The sequence below is a fragment of the Canis lupus genome, chromosome 37 (assembly GCF_011100685.1).
Source record: "Canis lupus familiaris isolate Mischka breed German Shepherd chromosome 37, alternate assembly UU_Cfam_GSD_1.0, whole genome shotgun sequence".
Taxonomy (NCBI): Eukaryota; Metazoa; Chordata; class Mammalia; order Carnivora; family Canidae; genus Canis; species Canis lupus.
The window spans coordinates 14787440-14806876 of NC_049258.1; the positions used below are offsets into that span (position 1 = coordinate 14787440).

Below are 19437 nucleotides of genomic sequence, written 5' to 3' on the forward strand. Positions count from 1 at the left end.
TCTCCATCCCCCACAACTGCCATTTCTTTTCTTTTCCGAAGGTAATGACTATCTTCTTGTCTTCTAATACTACAGTTTAGTTTTGTCTGTTTTGAACTTCATATTGGTGGAAATGTACAATAGGTACTCTTTATGTTTGACTACTTTTGCTCATCATTTGTGAGAGTTATCCATGTTTTTGCATGTAGTCATAGTTCCTTCATCTTCATTGCTATACGACTTGATTATTCACAAGCACTTTTTAATCTCTATCTTTTCAGGGGACTCGGAATTTGTTGTACTTATATCTTTGAAAGAGCCACATGTTTGACAAGATGCATACTCTCTTGGCTTCGTAATTTGTAGATTAGCTAAATTCTGTAGACCTCACACATTTATAGAATTATCCCAGGCAGCTGGAAAGGCCTTAGCCATGCTCAAAGGAAGGATATCTGGGCAGGAAAGTAACAAAATGATCTTGTATGTACCAGATATAAGTACCAATATTTGCATTTCTCCAGACACTGTCCAGAGTATGTTGCAATTTAACAGCAGAGTTGTTGTTGTAATAGTGAGGACTTAATTTAATGGCAGAATTGTAATAGTGAGGACTTCATGTCAAGCTGTAAGTGTGAAAATTTGGAGGCAGATAGACCTTTCAGTATCTCTTAAATCACACCCATCATATGGGTAGGTGACTGCTAGTTTTGAATTTATGGAATGACTGGCTCCAAACCCGAAGAAGCAAGGTCTTACTGAGCAAGTGCTTCCTATGAGGTACATCAAATTGAGCTCATATTGAAGAGTTCGTTGTCCTGAAGCAAAGCCAGTGAACTGGCATGTGAATAAAATTCTGCTCCACAGCCAGGGCCCACCAATCTCTGAACTAATCTCTCCTCCCCTCTCCTTTCTCTGTCCTCTCTCTTCCACTTGCTCCCACATCTGCTGGAACTATTTTCAGAATTCATTTTACAGGCCAACTCCTTTTGACATAACTGGCAGGTTGATTCATGTGACTGGTTAAATTAATCATGGGTTAGAAGTCTGTCATTATGGTATCACATTAGCACTATCATAACTCATATGTTGCCTTTTGAACTAATTTTCTTCCTCTTGTCCTCTGTTTAACATCTCATCTCCATTTTAAGTAAGAGGTCCTTGAAACTGTCTTTTCTGTCTTGTTCACTATGCTGGCTTAATTCGGTATCTTCATTGCTGAGCTAATTGGAGTTAGAATGTTATTTCTTCTACTTTGGAAGAGATATAAAATGGCTGGAAAATGATTCAGAATTAAATAACATAAAAAAGAGTTAAATAACATAGGTTCTACAGGAAACTACCTTATAGCAAACACAATTCTCATAATCATCTATTGGTCATATAAACTTTTCTGATCATGATAAGGTCATAGGTCTTTGGTGATCAAAGGAGCTGTTATAATTTATTTAAAGAGACCAACCTATTTCAGAGCATAGTAATATGATCACATAAGAGAGGTTTTATAGTAGCTATTTAGCAGCTATCGTGCTTGTGGGAATAAAACACAATGAAAATATGATGAATATATAATATGAGATTCTTGAAAGTGGGACCTATGTTTGTTCACCTTTGAATACTTCGTACATTAGGATATTTGCTAAATATATGGCTGATCTAATGGCATTTCCCTTATCTATCCTCTTTCATTTATCAGTTACCTGCATAGATTTAAGAGATATTGAAAAGTCTATTTGTACCCAAAGTTTTGCCACCCCAGTTTGGCATGGTACCTGAAATTTTCACAGAAATAACCATTCCATTCCATTAAGTCATTTTCTGGGAATATGCAGATGTTAGTGGGAATATGCAGATGTTAGTACTTCTGCTTGGAAACTACTGCCTTTATCTGCCTAGTAAAATTGCACATTCTTCTTCGCACTCTCTCTCAAATAAATTAAAAATAAATAAATAAATAAATAAATAAATAAATAAATAAAATCCTTTTTTAAATAAAGGGGGCTCCTGGGTGGCTCTGTCGGTTGGGCGTCTGACTCCTGATTTCCGCTCAGGTCATGATCATGGGGTTGTGAGATCGAGCACTGTGCCAGGCTCCATGCTCAGCCAGGAGTCTGCTTGTGCCTCTTCTTCTGCTTCCTTTCCCCCTCAAATAAATAATTAAATAAAAATATTTTTAAAATTACTCATTATTCTTGATGCTACTCGCACTTTACCCCTTTAAAACTTCCCTATCTCCTTCCTCAGAAGGGGATATAGTACATTGTATATTTAACCAGATGGTGGCTGTCGCTGCCCCTGGTACGGCCCCCACCAACCTTGGAGCAGGATTTAATTATTCTTCACATATACCCAAAGGATATCTATTCCATACAGATAAGAGATCTAACTCAGGATTTCATGGGTAGACTGGGAACAGATTTACATATTTTAATTGTATTTCACATTTAACCGTCCACTAGGCATCTCTTTACAAGGTTCTCTTCTTGACTTCAACTAATGTGTCCTTCTGTCTCTATATTGGTTCTTTCTTTTCTCTCCTGTTCTTCTTGCCCTCTTCTTTCTTCGTCTTTCTTTTAATCCTTCTCCCAGATCTAGTCGCCTATGGTTCTACTTTCTACTCTCTAGGTTTTTATTTCCTTCCAGGATACAGAGCATATTTGTTTGTTTCAGTTGCTCTAAAACTTTCTCACTTTTCGCTCCAATTAACAAGTAACAGACTCTTAGTTACCCAATTGCACTGTCCTTAGAAGTCAAGGCATGATTTTAAATAAGTTTTTTCCCTGTTGCATTTGCAATATGTTAGAGCCCATATTGTAGTGAATTATTGTTGGTTATGTGTTTCTTCTTCCTCACTGCTCAGAACTGGGAAGGAAGCATGCTTTCATTTGTAGTTTTAAGTCATCACAATCTTACAATTTATCTTGTACATTGTGCAACCATTTATTGACTGTGGTCAGCTACAAATGCCCTGAATCAGTTTGGATTCAGCTGTGTGTAACTGATAAGCTCCAAATATCAGTGGCTTAAAAATACACAAGAGTTTTATTCTTCCCTCATGTAGAAGTCTGGAGTAGGCATGCTAGGGCTAGTGCAGGGAAGTCTTAGACTTCAGGGTCCTAGGCTGCTTCCACCTTTCTACTTCATCATCCTAGTGCATGGCTTCTATCTTTCAGGTCACCTCATGAACAAGATGGCTGCCAGAGCTCCAGTCACCCTATTTTAGTTGCAAAGCCAAAGAGGGAAGCAAAGTAAAAAAGTAAATCAGAGGTTTATTTAAAGGAGTCTTCTACGACTCAGATTCTTTTGAAGTATTTTCCTAATAAACCCACTTACTTTTTGTATCTCATTGGTTGGAACTTAGTTATATGGCCATCCTATCTTCACGGAAGGCTGAGAAACGTGGTCTTTATTTTAGGCAGCTATGTGCTTAGCTGAAGATTGGAGTCTCTGCCAAAGAAGAAGCTAAGAATAGCTGTTCAGAATGCTACTAGCTGTCCCTGCCCCATCCTTCTGTACTGTCTTTTTGGTATTCCCTCTCACATGACCTGTCTGGGAAACATAGTGCTTGGGATAGCTTGGTGAGTAGAAAACCATATAATACACATAAGTCTTCAGATGCCACATGGAAACCAAAAACCAACTGAAGTCTGAGTCTTTTAGATAATGCTCCATCTCCTTCATGGGGACTTTTCTTGTCCTGTTCCTTCCTGCCTGTGATCACCCCATATGCCCCTGGTGCTTGATCTCTCCCTCTTTCTCAGCCTTACACTTGGCTTCTTGCTCTTCAAAGATACGCTTTGTTCTTCCACTGTTGGCCTGTCCTCAGCTTTCACTGTCTTACGTTCCCTACAGTTACTTTGAAATTAGCTCCTTGAAATCTTAGTTTTGGTGGTAGGGTTGAAGATGGGACACAGTGAGCAGAGTCATAACTGGGAATATTTTGTCTTTTCTTTCTGAGTTACTTCTACCATCGTATCTGTCCTTGTTTTAAAAATTTTTTTTCATGTTGTGTTTTCCTTATGAGTCCCTCTTTATTCACTGAACTTGTCTTGAACTCTGCCCAAAAGCAGACTCAAGCATTTCCCTTGTCTTTTGTTATACTCAAATGAATGAATGATCTTCCTTTTACTTTCTAGCAGAAATTATTTATTTCAGACTGGTTGGTATTTTTTGCTTTCTCTTCCCTCATTTCTTTCTTTCTTTTTTAAAAAATTTTTTACTTATTTATTCATGAGATACAGAGAGAGAGAGAGAGAGAGAGAGAGAGAGAGAGGCAGAGACACAGGCAGAGGGAGAAGCAGGCTCCATGCAGGGAGCCCACCGTGGGAGTTGATCCCGGGTCTCCAGGATCAGGCCCTGGGCCAAAGGTGGCGCTAAACCACTGAGCCACCCAGGCTGCCCTTCCCTCATTTCTGATTCTCAAATAATCCCCCTAGCTTTTGGAATTTTTCCTACTTTTGTGGGCTCTTCCTACTTCCCCTTCCATTTGTGTCTATTCTTTCAATCAAATTCTTATCCAGCCCCTCAATTATAGCTCAGTAACAACTGAGCATTCTATGCTGCTTCCCGGACTATGTCTTCCCACTTTGATCTCTTCCATCTTTGAATACTTATAGCATTCTGTTTCACATACTCATACAGTGTACCATTTTGTATTATTTTATAATATTTTTGTATTGTTTTCATGAGCATAAGTCAGTTCCCCAACTATATTGTAAGATTTTAAAGAGTAGACACTGTGTCATTCATTTATTCATTCATCTAAATTCTGTTTAGTATCTAAGGCAGTATTGGGAAGGTAGTTGGCATTATATGTTACCATGACAAATGAAGAGTGAATAACTGATATGAACACATCGAGTAGAGAGCAGAGAAACATTTCTGCTGTAGTGTCCTGTTGATTTTCCGAAACAGTTGAAAAAGTTCATATGGAAACTCACTTGTCAGTAGCAGAACTTTTGAGACATAAGTGAACTGTATTCAGGATGCTAAGAAGTGGAAACTATAACTCCATTTACAATAGTGTTTTATATTCAATAACCAGACTAATTTTCAACTGTGCTTTTCAGAATTTAGTATATCCTTAGCGTTTTAAAAGGGAGATTCACAAGTTTTGAGAAGAATCCTCCCACTAACTTTAGATGTCGATCAGAGAGGTAAAAATTGTATACTTTCTTATAAAATATCCACTATTGTCAGACTATGATTTTCATGAGATAACTTAAATGAGCTTTAAGATATAGAACTATCAAATCTTAAATGAAAAATTTTTTTTTAAATGAAAATTAAGACTCCTCACATTCACCTCAGGGTTGCCTCTTTTATGTTTCTGAATGCTCAGAAGTGCCATTGTTTGAAAAAAAAAATTAGTCAGAGTCTCACTTTCCCATCACAGAATACTCATAGAAAGTTCAAAATGTTTCAGTGGGAATGGAAGAATGAGGAATAGTCTAGTAGAGAGTGATAATTGAAGAGGCTGGGTTAGAATTATAAGATTCTTATTGAGTATAGCTCTATTCCAAGAATGAGCTATTAGCGACTTCTCAGAATGTTCCTGGATTCTTAAAAATTATCATTTCTCTTTGTTTTACATTTATTTTACATTTACCTCCACCAATCTGTTATCCTTAAAAATGCCAGCTGCCTATTTCAAAAGTATGCTTTCATTTGTCACACTATCACTTTTTCCCTGCTCATAATATAAGACAACCAGAGAGTTTCTTGCTCAGGTATCTTGGGCACTTTGATTATAAACAGGTTGGGAATGCAGTGAAGTATTCTTGAGAATAAGGGAGAAATCGAATCTGCATAATAATGGAAGAAATGTTATCATAACAAGCCACCAGCACTTCTATTCTCATAAAGATTCATTAGAGGTTTGGGGATTAATTATCAAGATTGAGGGTTGGTGGGGAGGGAGGCACCACACAATGTCAAATAAAAGTCTTCTGATCCAACTCTTCAGGACATATGTTTTTGGTTCTTTAGTCAGATGATGCTTGAATGAATCATAAAGAAGGGTTATAATCCTGGTGATGAGATCACCCTTAGCCATCTTGTTAGGAATGGCAAAGGCAGTATCAGTAGCAATGGATGAGAGTGGAGATGGTTGTAGAAGTTGTACCTGCTAGTTATGTACACTGTGGTGGAGCAGAGAGCTGGTGGTACTGGTGTTATAGAAGCAAGAGAGCTGTAATAGCCTCTCATTGGACAGCACAATCCACCAGATTCCATCTTGTCAATGGAGAAGGTTAAGGACACATAAGAACCCTGTACATCTATTTGAGATGAGACACTCTGGGATCTCCTCTATTGGCCCAGAATTTCCAGAATGTTCCAGAATATTAAGAAATAAGACATCCATTATTTCCTGATAATAACAAGACCAACAACAATGATCCTGATGATGAGAGTAGCTAATACACTGCTTATTGCTAATACTGTGCTGGGCACCACATATGTATTAACTCATCCCTGCTGCTATTTCCCTTTCCTCTCAGCCCCCTGCCAAAGGCACTTGTTGACCACTGCCAGTCCCTCAAGACCTGGGAGTAGGGGAGGACTGAGGATTGTGTGGAAAGTAGAGACCCATGATGGAGAGCAAGCCTGTGGATTAGGTCTTTCTTCCTTTGAATCCATATTTTCTGCTAAATTTTGAAAATTGCTACAAACTCTATTTTATTCAATTTTTCTCTATGCTAAATTAGAAAGTAATTTTCATTTGGAATGGCATTTTTAGGTCCCAGTGGGGAGCAAGTAGGATAACAAAGCGGTGCTGGGCAGTTAAAGCTTGTATGACACATGATTTATGCATTGCTAGTTTTCCAGAAGAGCAACAGGGTTAGATGAAGTCCATAAAAGGAAGCAGACAAATTATGCTTCTAGGGCTATAGGTAGAGTTCTCAACAGTAGCTGACCATTTCTGCTTTTATTTCTGTCTCAGAAAAAACTTTTTTTTTTTAAAGTGAAATTTTCCCCACAGGCTACTGGGTGATTATTCATTGCTATTTGGTTAAGTGTGACCCTTAGTATACTTTGGTAAGAAAAGTGATTTTTGTATTTCACAATTTTGACACAGTATAGGTCATTGCCTCCCTGGTATTTGACAGTCAGAATAATGGTCAAAAAACCCTTATTTGTCAATGTAATAAAAATTCGATTTGGTATTAGAGGAAAGCCAGTTATGCTCTGTGGAAAATTAACTGAGGAAATTGATTGCTTTTTAAAAAAGATTTTATTTATTTATTTGTGAGGGGGAGAGAGTGTGTGCGAGCACGAGGGAGAGGAGCAGCAGAGGGAGAGGGAGAGGGACAAGCAAACTTCCCACTGAGCCGGGAGCCTGTGGTCCTGGGGCTCAATCCTAGGACCCTAAGATCATGACCTGAGCCAAAGTCAGATGCTTAACTGACTGAGCCACCCAGGTGCCCTAAAATTGATTATTTTCTTGAAGGTGTCTAACTCTCCATAGCTCTGATATATCCTTAAGTGAAACTGACAATTTTAAGGAGGTAGAGCAGATTCTGTAGCCGTAGGGGCAGAGCAAAAACAAGGTAGCTAGTTGTAAAAATAATTTCCAATTTTTATGAAAAGCATCATGTATACCAGAATCGATTTAGGCAAATACATAATAGATGGCTAGATAGAGCAACATCTAAGATTTATCCTGAAGAAATGTTGCATGTTTTCCCCATAGACAGGTTTGATTTTTTAAAAAATCTTTAGGCAAAATTTTATAGATGGGAAGGATAAGCCAAATTAGGTAAAGCTACATGAAATAAACATTCTTTTTGATGATCGCCATTGTTTTGATGATTTTTTTTATGATGATGATTATCCTTTTTGGTTGAAATTATTGCTGTAGTGGATAATCCACATGAAATAAACATTCTTTTTTTTTTTTGATGATCACTATTGTTTTGATGATTTTTTTTAATGATGATGATTATCCTTTTTGGTTGAAATTATTGCCAGAGTGGATAATTAGAGTTAATACACTCAAGACTCAAGGTTTAGATTATTAGTATACTTTGTGCGTTTGAATTTAAAACACAAGTTTTAGTTACTTTAAAATAGAGATTTAAATTCTGGTTATTCGTAAGTGACAATTTAAAAAGATTCATAAATATTACATTTCTTATTAAGTGAAAGGGAACTCTAGTGCTATAGCTACTATTTTTAGTTTCTAAAACGGTCTTCACGGAAATTTGTTCTAAGGCTGTATGGACTATCGGAAAGATATTAAAGCTCTCTAGAGCAGGTGAAACAGCATGAAAATCAGAAGTCAGAGAGAGAGCATGGCTGATTTTTGCAATCAGAAACAAAATAAGGAACATTGAAACAAAATAAGGAACATTTGTTTTTTTTTAAAGACAAAGGCTTGACTTTGAAAAAATACCTATTTGTATGCTTCTGGCTATTCTGATATCCATGGACATGATGTTTCTGCATAATGTGACTTTATGTGAACAAAAAACAGCCTCAAGGGGCCTCAGATGCTGCAGTTATTTCCAACCAAATATAGCAGACACTGTGTGATGCCTTGATTGTGGCACAGAGGGAAATATCCCTCCACGTTCCCTTCAACTGTGATGTATTCAAGGTGTTTTTAAGGTGACGAGGGACCTTGCTTCTTTCCTGGTTGTCTGGTGGGATGAGTCTCCAAATGAAACCTTCCCTCTAGTTTTTACCAGGCTCTTGTCATTTACTCTTGGGCTGCCAGTAGACCACCTAACTAGGTCTAGACATGAGCCTGACTTACCTTTATAAAATGGAGATCTGACCATGTCATTTCTGCATTGAAAAACCAGCCGCATCCAGTCATACATTCCTGGTAAAGGTGTAAATTGGTGCACATCTTTTGGAAAAGTGTTTGCCAATATTTATTAAGAATTTTAAAACTAGGTACGCTTAGGGGGCTCAGTCGGTGAAGCATCTGCCTTCAGCTCAGCTCAGGTCATGATCTCAGGGTCTTGGGATCAAGCCCCACATTATCATCATCATCATCATCATCATCAATCATCAGGGTCCCTGCCAAGCCTGCTTCTCGTTCTCCCATTCCCCCTGCTTGTGCTCTCTCTCTGTCAAATAAATAAATGAATAAAATGTAAAAAGAGTTTTATTTTTTAAAAGATTTTATTTATTCATAAGAGACACAGAGAGAGGTAGAGACATAGGCAGAGGGAGAAGCAGGTTCCCTGCAGGGAGCCCGATGCAGGACTCAATCCCAGGACCCAGGGATCACGACCTGAGCCAAAGAAAGACACTCAACCACTGAGCCACCCAGGTGCCCCTAAAAAAGAATTTTAAAACTATATCTGTCTTTTTACTCAACAGTTTTGTTTCTTAGCATCCAACCTGCGCAAGATGCTTCACAAACAGAGATGTTTAATGCAGCATTTTTAAAAGATAATAAAAATTGGAAACAAACAATGCATGAATGCATCAGGAAGGAGTTAAGTGGCCCAGCCAAGGAAATATTTTTTAGCAACTAAAAACACTTAATTGCATTATTTTTTAGTATGGGAAAGTGCTCATGCAGTAACGCTCAGTAAACATATTAAAATCCCAAAAACGTAAAATGCAGAGAAAATGTTGAAAGCTTCCCTTCCCTCCTCCCATCTCCACCATCCCGCCCTGAGGTGAGGTTCAGAAGTGGTCTCCCTGGGAGGGTAATAAACCTCATGCTGCCTTCGACTACTGCCAGAAGCTAGTCTTGGAAACGTGCTAAGAAAATGATTTGGTATAATAGAAAAGAAAGCAGCATTTCAATGCTTTGCTATTTCTTTGTGGAGCCAGATTGTGGCCATCAGGAGGCAAGTGGCTGAGATGCTTGAAAAACATGCAGAAGGGTTCCAGTGAAGCACCATCAGTCCTCTGGGAAGGGGTCGTATGCAGGGATGTAAGAAATTGGGTGAGAAGATTGATATCGCTTTGCATAATAAGGTAAAATATTATCTTCAATATATGTGAGGACCACGTTAACTCACAGTTAGGAAAATGTTTCTCTAAATCCCTAGTGCGAACTGAGACTGTATTCCATCTGAGAATTTTTCTTTGTCTCCGTGGGAGTGTGTGTGTGTGTGTGTGTGTGTGTGTGTTTGCATTTGACTCATTTTGTTACCTGCTGAATCTATCAGGAAGGGAGAAGACATATTTTTACCTCACAATGGCAGAAGGACTCTTTCTAGCTTTTATGGACAATTATTCTAGCCCCAGAAACTCAGGCTAGTCACAGCCTAGTGCAGGAAGGGGGTGGAAGGCAGGGGTTTGGTTCTGCACACAGATCCTTCGGTGGTGATGGCTCCCTGTCCTTGGCCTATTGGAGCACTCACATCTGGTGCATGCTTCGCATTTTTTCTTTTGCTCTGCATTCCCTTCCATTACCTCTCATCTTCTGGAAAGCCTGGTATTCTCTTCCAGCCTTGTGTGGTACTATTGAGGGGAGATTAAGGGCACTCTGGGGCCCTTTCTACCTCACCCTTCTAATGAGGTCAGTGGCACAAATAGCGCAGTCGTGGGAAAGATGCTAGGTGTGAGTTCCAGGCACTGGCAGGCAGAGGAACGGGCCATGGCCAGACCAGAGCTGAGAATGGGGAAGTCGTACTCCCCACTAGGGACAGGGGGCTACCAAATACGTGCTCCAAAGAGCACTGAGACCATGAGCTTCTCCTCCACATAGTTAAACACAAGTTCCCCCTCGTCCACTGGAACCACCTTGGGAGCTTTAAAAAGTCACTGCTACCTGGGCCCCACCTGAATTTCTGAGGGTGGGGTCTGCGCATCAGTATTTTGTAAGAGCATTCTAGGTGACTGTGATGTGCAGCCAGGTTGAAACCACAACCTCATAGAAGGTGATCTGGAATGGGAGAGGTTGACCTTGTAGTAAATATACCCTATACATCTCAACAGCAACATTAAAAAAAAAAAAAAACAAAAAACTTGAGAGCATTAAAAAGCCTGGAAGGAAATACAGTCAATTGCCACGATGGTGATTATGTCCTTACAGTCCGCAAGCCCTGAATTAGCATACATTGAATTGTTGCTCCCAGGAGAAATATGTACTTCTATACCCATCTCTCACCTAGATTGTGATCTTAAATGCTAAAAGCAAGGGATCCCGGTCGATTGCATTTTATTTTACAAAAGAGAAAAGGCAAGGTTCAGAGGTGTTAAGTGACTTGCCTGAGACGGGTCCAGCAAGGGCGCCAGAGCCGAGTGAGATTCAAACCCGGTCCAGCGGACCCGAGCCGAGGCTCCTTGCACTGCACTATACTGCCCCCTACCGACCCCATCCTCCGGTCCTCTCAGCCCGAGAGCTGAAACCAGCAGAGCGCGGCTTTGTTCATCCTCGCTTGGAAACAAGTGCAGGTCCCGTGGGCCACTCAAAATTTCCACTGCTGCCTGTATTTCCACAAGTACTGATTTTGGAGCTACAAATAAATTTTAGGAAGTAGGTGAATATGCGAATAAGAATCTGCTAATGATGAAGATCAGCTATATAAATATTGACAGCAATTGTATTTAGATAGAATTTAGTGACGTTTTCTTCCTCATTTCTCTATTTTTCTTTTCTTTTTTTTATTGATTTATTTATTTTTTCATTTCTCTATTTCTCTAAAATTCCTTTAAGGTGTGTGTATATTACTTTGATACGAAAAGAAAGTAATGATTTTTTAAAAAAATGTAAATGTATATGTAAAAAATGTACTTTTATATGACAAAAATGTAAAAGTTTCATACTGTTATATGAAAAAAAATGAAAAAAAAAGTAAGAAACAAACTAAAAATCTTTTCCATGGCATCAATCTGCTTATAGCCCCCATTTCTTCTCAAAGGATGCCTTTGACACATTTACATCAGAATCACTGTACGTGCTAATTGAAAAGGTATGTTTCTGTTCCACCCCTTTCAAAACTACTAAAAGAGAATCTCTGAGGAACCCAAGAATCTGCAACTGGCAAATTCCTCCAGATTACTCTTATGTATAACGATGTCAAAAAACATTTGCTATTTGCAGTCTCCAGAGAGTGAGGATGAAATAAAGGCATTTCAGATAAAGTGGCTGAAAGAAGTCACCACTCACAAACTATTGCTGGAAGAACCACAGAAGGATACGCTTCACTGTAAGAAAGGAATTAAACCTAGAAGAAAGGATTGGGGTGCAAGAGGCAATGGTGAGCAAAACAATTAGTAAGCATATGGTTAGTCTGAATTATTGCCTGTAGCAAACAAAACAAAATAAAAGGGGAGTGATTAGAATGAGGGGAAATTAAATTAAAATAAAAACCACAAAAAATAAAATAAAATAAAAACCACCATAACATGGAAAAAGAGAATGTATGATTGGTGTTAAACCATTCTGAAATCTTTGTAGAGTCTGAGAAAAGAAAGGAGATACTGATTAAACTTTTGCTGGAGGCAGATAATCACGACTTAAAGATAACTAATAAGAGAATAAAACTATATAATTTTGAAATCAGCAGGAAAAAAATTTAAACTGTGATAACCATATAAGAAAGGAAATAAAAAGAAACAAAGAAGCAAAGACAGGAGGAGAGAATGTTTCTAACAAAGAGAATGTGGGGGCAATGGAACAGAAGTGAAGACATTCTATTGTCAGATCTGAAATTTGATTTTACTCTACTTAAATGCTAATAGCTTAGTCTATTATGGATTCATGGATGTTGGCAGAAGACACAGATTCTTGGATAAGATACAAAAGACTCTATTACTCACAGCCTGGCAAGTAGCATAAGCGTCAATCAGCATGTTTGTGTCAGTTCCCTGGTTTCCCAAGCCCCATGACAGTGACACAGGGCGCCCACATAGATGTTTGCATGCACAATAGGTTGTTACAGGAGAGGAACACTGAGCTGGGGAGCCTGTTCTTTTATAGCAAGCAGTAAGCAAGCCTGCTCTTTGTCCACGAGGGAAACATTGCCTCATCTCCAAAGGTTACTTGCTGCAGACACAACTCTGAGAAATGGTCCTGGTAAAGATTAGTCAGGGCTTTGCATTCTTGGTACACCCAGAAAGATATTTAGGAGCACAAGTGACCCATGGAGGAGGAGCTCTCAACACATAAGTGAGAATCTGGGAGTGTATTGGTTTGTAGGACCATATGGTGTACTGGGTTGGAGGGGAGGAAGAGGAGTGGGGAAGGAGTGGGGGGAGAAGTAAAATAATCAAAAGTGTCACTATTAGGGGCCTTTGTATGACTGCTGTAGCAAAAATGCTGAAGACTAGGTGGCTGAAATAGCAAACATTTACTTCTCAGAGTTCGGGAGGCTGGGAAGTCCAGGATCAAGGCACCAGCAGCACTTGCATAGCATCTTAACAAAGAGCATACATTTGTGGGAAAGTGTCAAGAAAAAGGAAAAGGATTTTGACATTTTCTAGTGGGTGGTAAATGGAGACGGTGAATATATGGAGAAAACTAATGGAAGATAAGGGTTATTTCAGCAAGGTTTTAGCAAGGTATGTAAGTTTCTCTGGTGCCATCTCTGGGCTGATAAAAAGTATAGAGTGGTCTCCAATGATTAGAAGAATGGTACTGCCCTCATGGTAGAGAGGGGGAGAACAGAGGGGTTTTTTTTTTCTTTTTAAGACTTAAAATAATTTTTAAAAAAGTATTCTTTGTACCCAATGTGGGGCTCAAACTTATAATCCCAAGATTAAGAGGCACATGCTCCTCCAATGGAGCCCCCCCGCAGACACCCCAAAGAAATTTTCTTGTGTTTGTTTCTTCTCAGTTGCTTTCAGCTCAAAATAATCCTTATGCCAGAGTGGCATATTTTGGGGTGGTATACTCTGAATCCCTTCAACCACTGTGTTCATGGATTATGTACATTTATTTATTTTGTAAAGATTTTTTTATTTTTGAGTAATCTCTACACCAGCGGGGAGCTCAAACTGACAGCCCTGAAATCAAGAGTTGCTTGCTCTACCAACTGAGCCAGCCAGGCACCCCGTATTATGTACATTTAAAAACAGACAGGAAAATAGACTGAAGAAAGATAAGATAAAATTTTAAAATATATATTCAATATTAGTTGTGATATTTTCTTCCCATCTTGCACTGGATTGCTTTATGTACCTTTGGTACATATAACTCAATTCAGAGGCTACTGCAGTTTAGCACAGATACCTTTGGAAATGTATCCATGATATCATAATTTATTTTATATGATCTGCTTACCAGCAATTGGGCTTTCTTATCAAAAAATGCTGCAGTGAATATTCTTGGATACAAATCCTTGTTTAATTGTTTGACTATGTTTGTAAAGTGAATTTTTTGAAGTAGTAATGTTGAATCAAATGGTATATGCATTTTACATTTTGGTAGATGTTTTCAAATTGCCCTGCAAATAAGTACACTGATTCACACTCCAAATGATAGTCTATAAAAGTCTGCTTTAGCACACTATCTATAAAACTAGGTACCAATCTTTAAAATTTTGTCCAATTTGGGCACCTGAGTGGCTCAGTCAGTTAAGTATCTAGCCCTTGATCTCAGCTCAGATCTTGATCTCAGGGTGGTGAGTTCAAGCCCCACATTGGGCTCCATCCTGGGTGTGGAGCCTACTTAAAAAACAAAAAATAAAATTTTTGTCTGGTATAATAGGGTGAGGAATAATATAATGTAGTATATTAAAATAGCATTTAAAAATTGTAATTAAGTTCTAACATTTTAAATTGGATTTAAGCCACTGAATTGTGTGTTTATATCTTATGTTATCCCCCACACACACACTTTTGGGGACACACCTCTAGAAGCTCTGTGTAAACTATGAAAATTAGCCCTTTGCCATGTATGCTATAAATACTTTCCCAAATTGTTTTTTGTTTGTTGAATTTGTTTGTGACCATGCAGAAATGTTAAATTTTTAAAAATGTGATTAAATTAGTAACTTTTCTCTAGGATCTAGGATGGGAAGGTAAGACCTTAGGGTCAATGGTGGTGGGGAGTTGGGGTTTGGAAAGACCAGCAAAAGTGGGGCAAGTTAGTATAACCCTTGGGATAGTGAGGTCACATGTGGAATGTAAGGGCTCTGGAACCAGCCTTTGTGGGTTCAAATCCCAGAACTAATATTTATAGAATGACTTAGGTTGGGGGGGGGCAGGTGATGAACTTTCTTGTGCCTTAGTTTCTTCATGTAGAAATTATTAGTATTTTATCTGAGGCTTAAATGAGCTGAGGCATTGGTACAGTGCCTGGCACACAGAGAGTGCTTCATAGAGAAGAAATAAAGAGAATTTGGGGTGGGGTGTAGGAGAAATGGAAAGGAATAGACATGTTGAGAGACTTGTAGAATGTTGGTGAGGAGGATCAAGAGGAATGAATGGTCCTCTTTTCTGTGGTTAAAATCATAACCATATTAACGAAAACAGCAGTGGAACACAGTGCTGCTGTGACATGGAGGTGCAACAGGAGGACCCCAGAACCAGACAAATTGTTCCAAATTCCAGCTCTACCCTTCACTAGCTTTGTAACATTAAGCAAATCACTGAAGTGTGGAATAATTATTTTATCTATCTTCTAGACAAAGAAATGAAAAGTGAGCTAATATAAGTAAAGCATCTAGAATACTATTTGGCACAGAGTGTGTACTTAAAAATATTGGCCGTTATTATTATTATTAATATTTTTTCTGCATTCACCAGGTGTTTTTTTTAAACTGTCACCTCATTTGAGTTTTCTGAGATCCTTGTTCCTTTCAATAGGCATCCACCAATTGCTGAGATGTTTCTGATCTCATCAGGACCTAAATATTGGGGCGGACTTAAGTGTACCCTTCCATATTCTGGATCTCTCTTATTCCTTGCTAAGCTAATAATATTCTGTGTTATTAATAGGCATTGATAACTTCATGTTATCCCTCTCAGATGACATTTGCATTTTAACAAGAATTTTCAAGGCCTTGACTCAAAGGAGTGAGTAATGTGGTTATTTTAGGTATCCTGGCAGAGAGAAACGGTCCTTGGGCTGGGAGAGCTTTCCTAAACTAAATTTATATCAAGCCAACAGCTGTCTACTCTGCTCACTCAGAATATGGTGTGGGGGTTGTATTGGTGATTGAGGAGTGATTTAAATCAATTAGCCAAAATTTTTGCCAGGGACTGTATTAGGCAATGTGGGGAAGAATATAAAGATAAATAATCCTTGCTTCAAGGAATTTATAATCTCGTTGAAGAGATCAAGATGTAGAAAAATGAAAAAGGCAGTTATTCTCATTGCCAAGGTCATAACACATATGAGAATGTTGCCTACTGGTCATTATACTGGTGTGAGGTCTTCAGGGCCACGTCAGACCAGGAGGAAGATTATTTGTAAAGCTGCTCATACGATTGTTTTATCAGAGCCAAAGCAAGAACAAGTGCTTAGAAATGGAGTTGGCTCTGCAGTCAGAATCACTGAAGGGGGGAGATACTGCACTAAGTTATGCATCAGATGGAACATCAGGATGAACCATCGACAGAGACTGAGCCGGAGGCCAGGACTGGGGTGTAGGGCAGCCCTGGTGGCTTAGTGGTTTAGCACCATCTTCAGCCCAGGGCGTGATCCTGGAGACCGGGAATCGAGTCCCACGTCAGGCTCCCTGCATGGAGCCTGCTTCTCCCTCTGCCTGTGTCTCTGCCTTTCTCGGTGTGTCTGTCATGGATAAACAAATAAAATGTTAAAAAAAAAGATCTTGTGCAGAAGTAGTGGTTTGGTGGAGGTTTCTCTGTTAAGACACTTAATCTGAGAAGGGTGAAAGGTAGCCAACCATGTGAAGATGGGAAGATGATCCAGACATAAGGAACAGCAAGTGCAAAGGCCCTGGATGGTGAAGAGCCTCAAGATGGGTTGGAAAATGATCCATGGATGTAAGATGTTCCTTCCATTCTTATAGACAAGTGACATAATTTCAAGTATGATTAAGATTACTTATTAGAAACTTGCTGCATATTAACCAAGGCCCGGTCTAGGGAGAGGTAAGTGGGACACTCACCTCAGGTAAAAAATTTAAGGGGGAGCATCAAAAAACTCAGTGAATCAAAAGAAATCACATTTTAAAAATAAAAACTAATGTAAAAATAAATGATGAACAAAATATGAAAATTTTAAAGAAAGACAGAATCAGTATTACTGACTCTTCCTTTTGCCGTATGCTCCAATATGACTTGAACAGCCCTGGTATTAAGGATTGCTATTATCTGTGAACAGAGATAGTTTTACTCCTTCCTTTCTAATTTGGATCCCTTTTCTTTTTCTTTCCTAATTGCTCTGGCCAGAGTTTTCAATACTATGTTGAATAGAAGTGGTGAAAGTAGGCATCCTTCCCTTGTTCCTGATCTTAGAGGAATAGGTTTTGGTATTTCACTATTGAGTATGATGTTTGCTGTGGGTTTTCATATATAATTTTTATTACATTGAGGTAGTTGTTATCTTTTCCTAGTTTGTTTAATTTTATCATGAAAGCATGTTGAATTTTGTCAAATGCTTTTTTGTACCTGTTGAGATGATTCTGTGGTTTTTATTTCATTCTATTAGTATGATGTATTACATTGGCTGTTTTTTTTAAAGATTTTATTTATTTATTCATAAGAGACACACAGAGAGAGAGAGGCAGAGACACAGGCAGAGAGAGAAGCAGGCTCCACGCAGGGAGCCCGATATGGGACTTGATCCTGGGACTCCAGGACCACACCCTGGGCTGAAGGCAGGTGTTAAACCGCTGAGCCACCCAGGGATCCCTGGCATTGACCGGTTTTTATGTATTGAACTATCCTTGCATTCCAGCAATAAATCTCACTTGCATAATCATTTTAATATGCAGCTGAATTCAGTTTGCTAGTATTTTGTGGAAGATTTTTGCATAGATGTTCATAAGGGATATTTGTTCATAGTTTTCTTTTCTTACAGTGTCTTTGTCTGACTTTGGTACCAGGGTAATGCTGGCCTCATAGAATGAGTTAGAAATTATTCTTTCCTCATCAACTTTTTGGTAATGGTTTGAGAATAATTGGTATTAGTTCTTTTTTTTTTAAAGATTTTATTTAGTAATTCATGAGAGATGCACAGAGAGAGAAACAAAGACACAGGCAGAGGGAGAAGCAGGCTCCATGCAAGGAGCCCGATGTGGAACTAGATCCCTGAACTGGGATCACGCCCTGAGCCAAAGGCAGATCCTCAACTGCTGAGCCACCCAGGTGTCCTGGGATTAATTCTTTAATGTTTGGTAGAATTCATCAGTGAAATCATCTAGTCTTGGGCTTTTCTGGCTCAGGGCTTTTCTTTGTCAGGAGATCTTTTATTATTGATTCAGTCTCCTTACTAGATATAGATCTATCCAGATTTTCTATTTCTTCATGATTTAGTCTTGGTAGATTTGGTGTTTCCATTTCATTTAGGTTATCCAATTTGTTGGCTTACAATTGTTCGTAATACTGTTTTAAAATCCTGTTTATGGGACACCTGGGTGGCTCAGTGGTTGAGTGTCTGCCTTCAGCCCAGGGTGTGATCCTGGAGTCCTGGGATCGAGTCCCACGTTGGGCTCCCTGCATGGAGCCTGCTTCTCCCTCTGCCTGTGTCTCTGCCCTTCTCTGTGTGTCTCTCATGAATAAATAAATAAAATCTTAAAAAAAATAAAATCCTGTTTATTTCTATAAATTGATAGTAATGTCTTCACTTTGATTTACAAATTTGGTAATTTGGGTCTATTGTTTTCCTTCTTAGTGTCTCTAAAAGTTTGTGAATTTTGTTGACCTTTTTGAAGAGCCATCTTTGATTTAATTGATTTTGCCTATTATGTGCTTCCTATGCTGCTATCTTCCCAGAGTCCTCTATCCTTTTAAGGTTTACTAAAATTTATAATTCATTAAAGGAGATTATTGGAATGTCTGTAAAGTTTGGGAGGACTGATCTTTATGTTAATTTGAGTTGATAGTGGCTGTCTATTGTTATATTTATATTCATTTAATACATATCAAATATATGAAAAATCATTATTTTTTCCCTTTGTTAGATTTTGTATCTTGTATTATCATCTTGACTATTCTCAAATTCTTCTTCCACTGGAAATGATGAATGGTTGGAGTAAATGGGTTGTCATAAACAATGTGAAGTGATTGAGATGTGTCAGTATAGCATAATGACTGGATTGGTTTGGACAGGCTTTATGGTGGTTTAGTGTATAAAGATGGCATAGAGACTTACGCTGTTGTTCAACTCATTTACCACTTGGTAGAAGGTGACGGGTCAGGGATCTGGCCAATAGGGCTGAGAGGTGGAGTGGAAACTCCCAGCCCAATTCTGTGGTGAATCTGAAGTCAGAGATGTTAATCAAGCTGAAAATAGTTGTATAGGAGTTCTGAGACTCAGGGGGTCATTAGGCAAGCTCTGGGAAGAACCAGAGCTGGAAAGAGCTGGAGGGTTGCTAGGACAGCCAGTATTTGAAACAAGAATCATTATTTCTGTAA

At 38.7% G+C, this 19437-nt stretch overlaps 1 long non-coding RNA gene across 1 annotated transcript in view; it reads left to right on the forward strand.

The window, feature by feature from the left end:
* LOC111094420 overlaps positions 1-19437 on the forward strand; it is a 40612-nt gene that overhangs the window by 7934 nt on the left and 13241 nt on the right. Inside the window, exons 2-3 of the long non-coding RNA XR_005385280.1 lie at positions 9772-9918; positions 11993-12149. This is a non-coding gene — a long non-coding RNA (uncharacterized LOC111094420). The remainder of the gene's footprint in view (positions 1-9771; positions 9919-11992; positions 12150-19437) is intronic.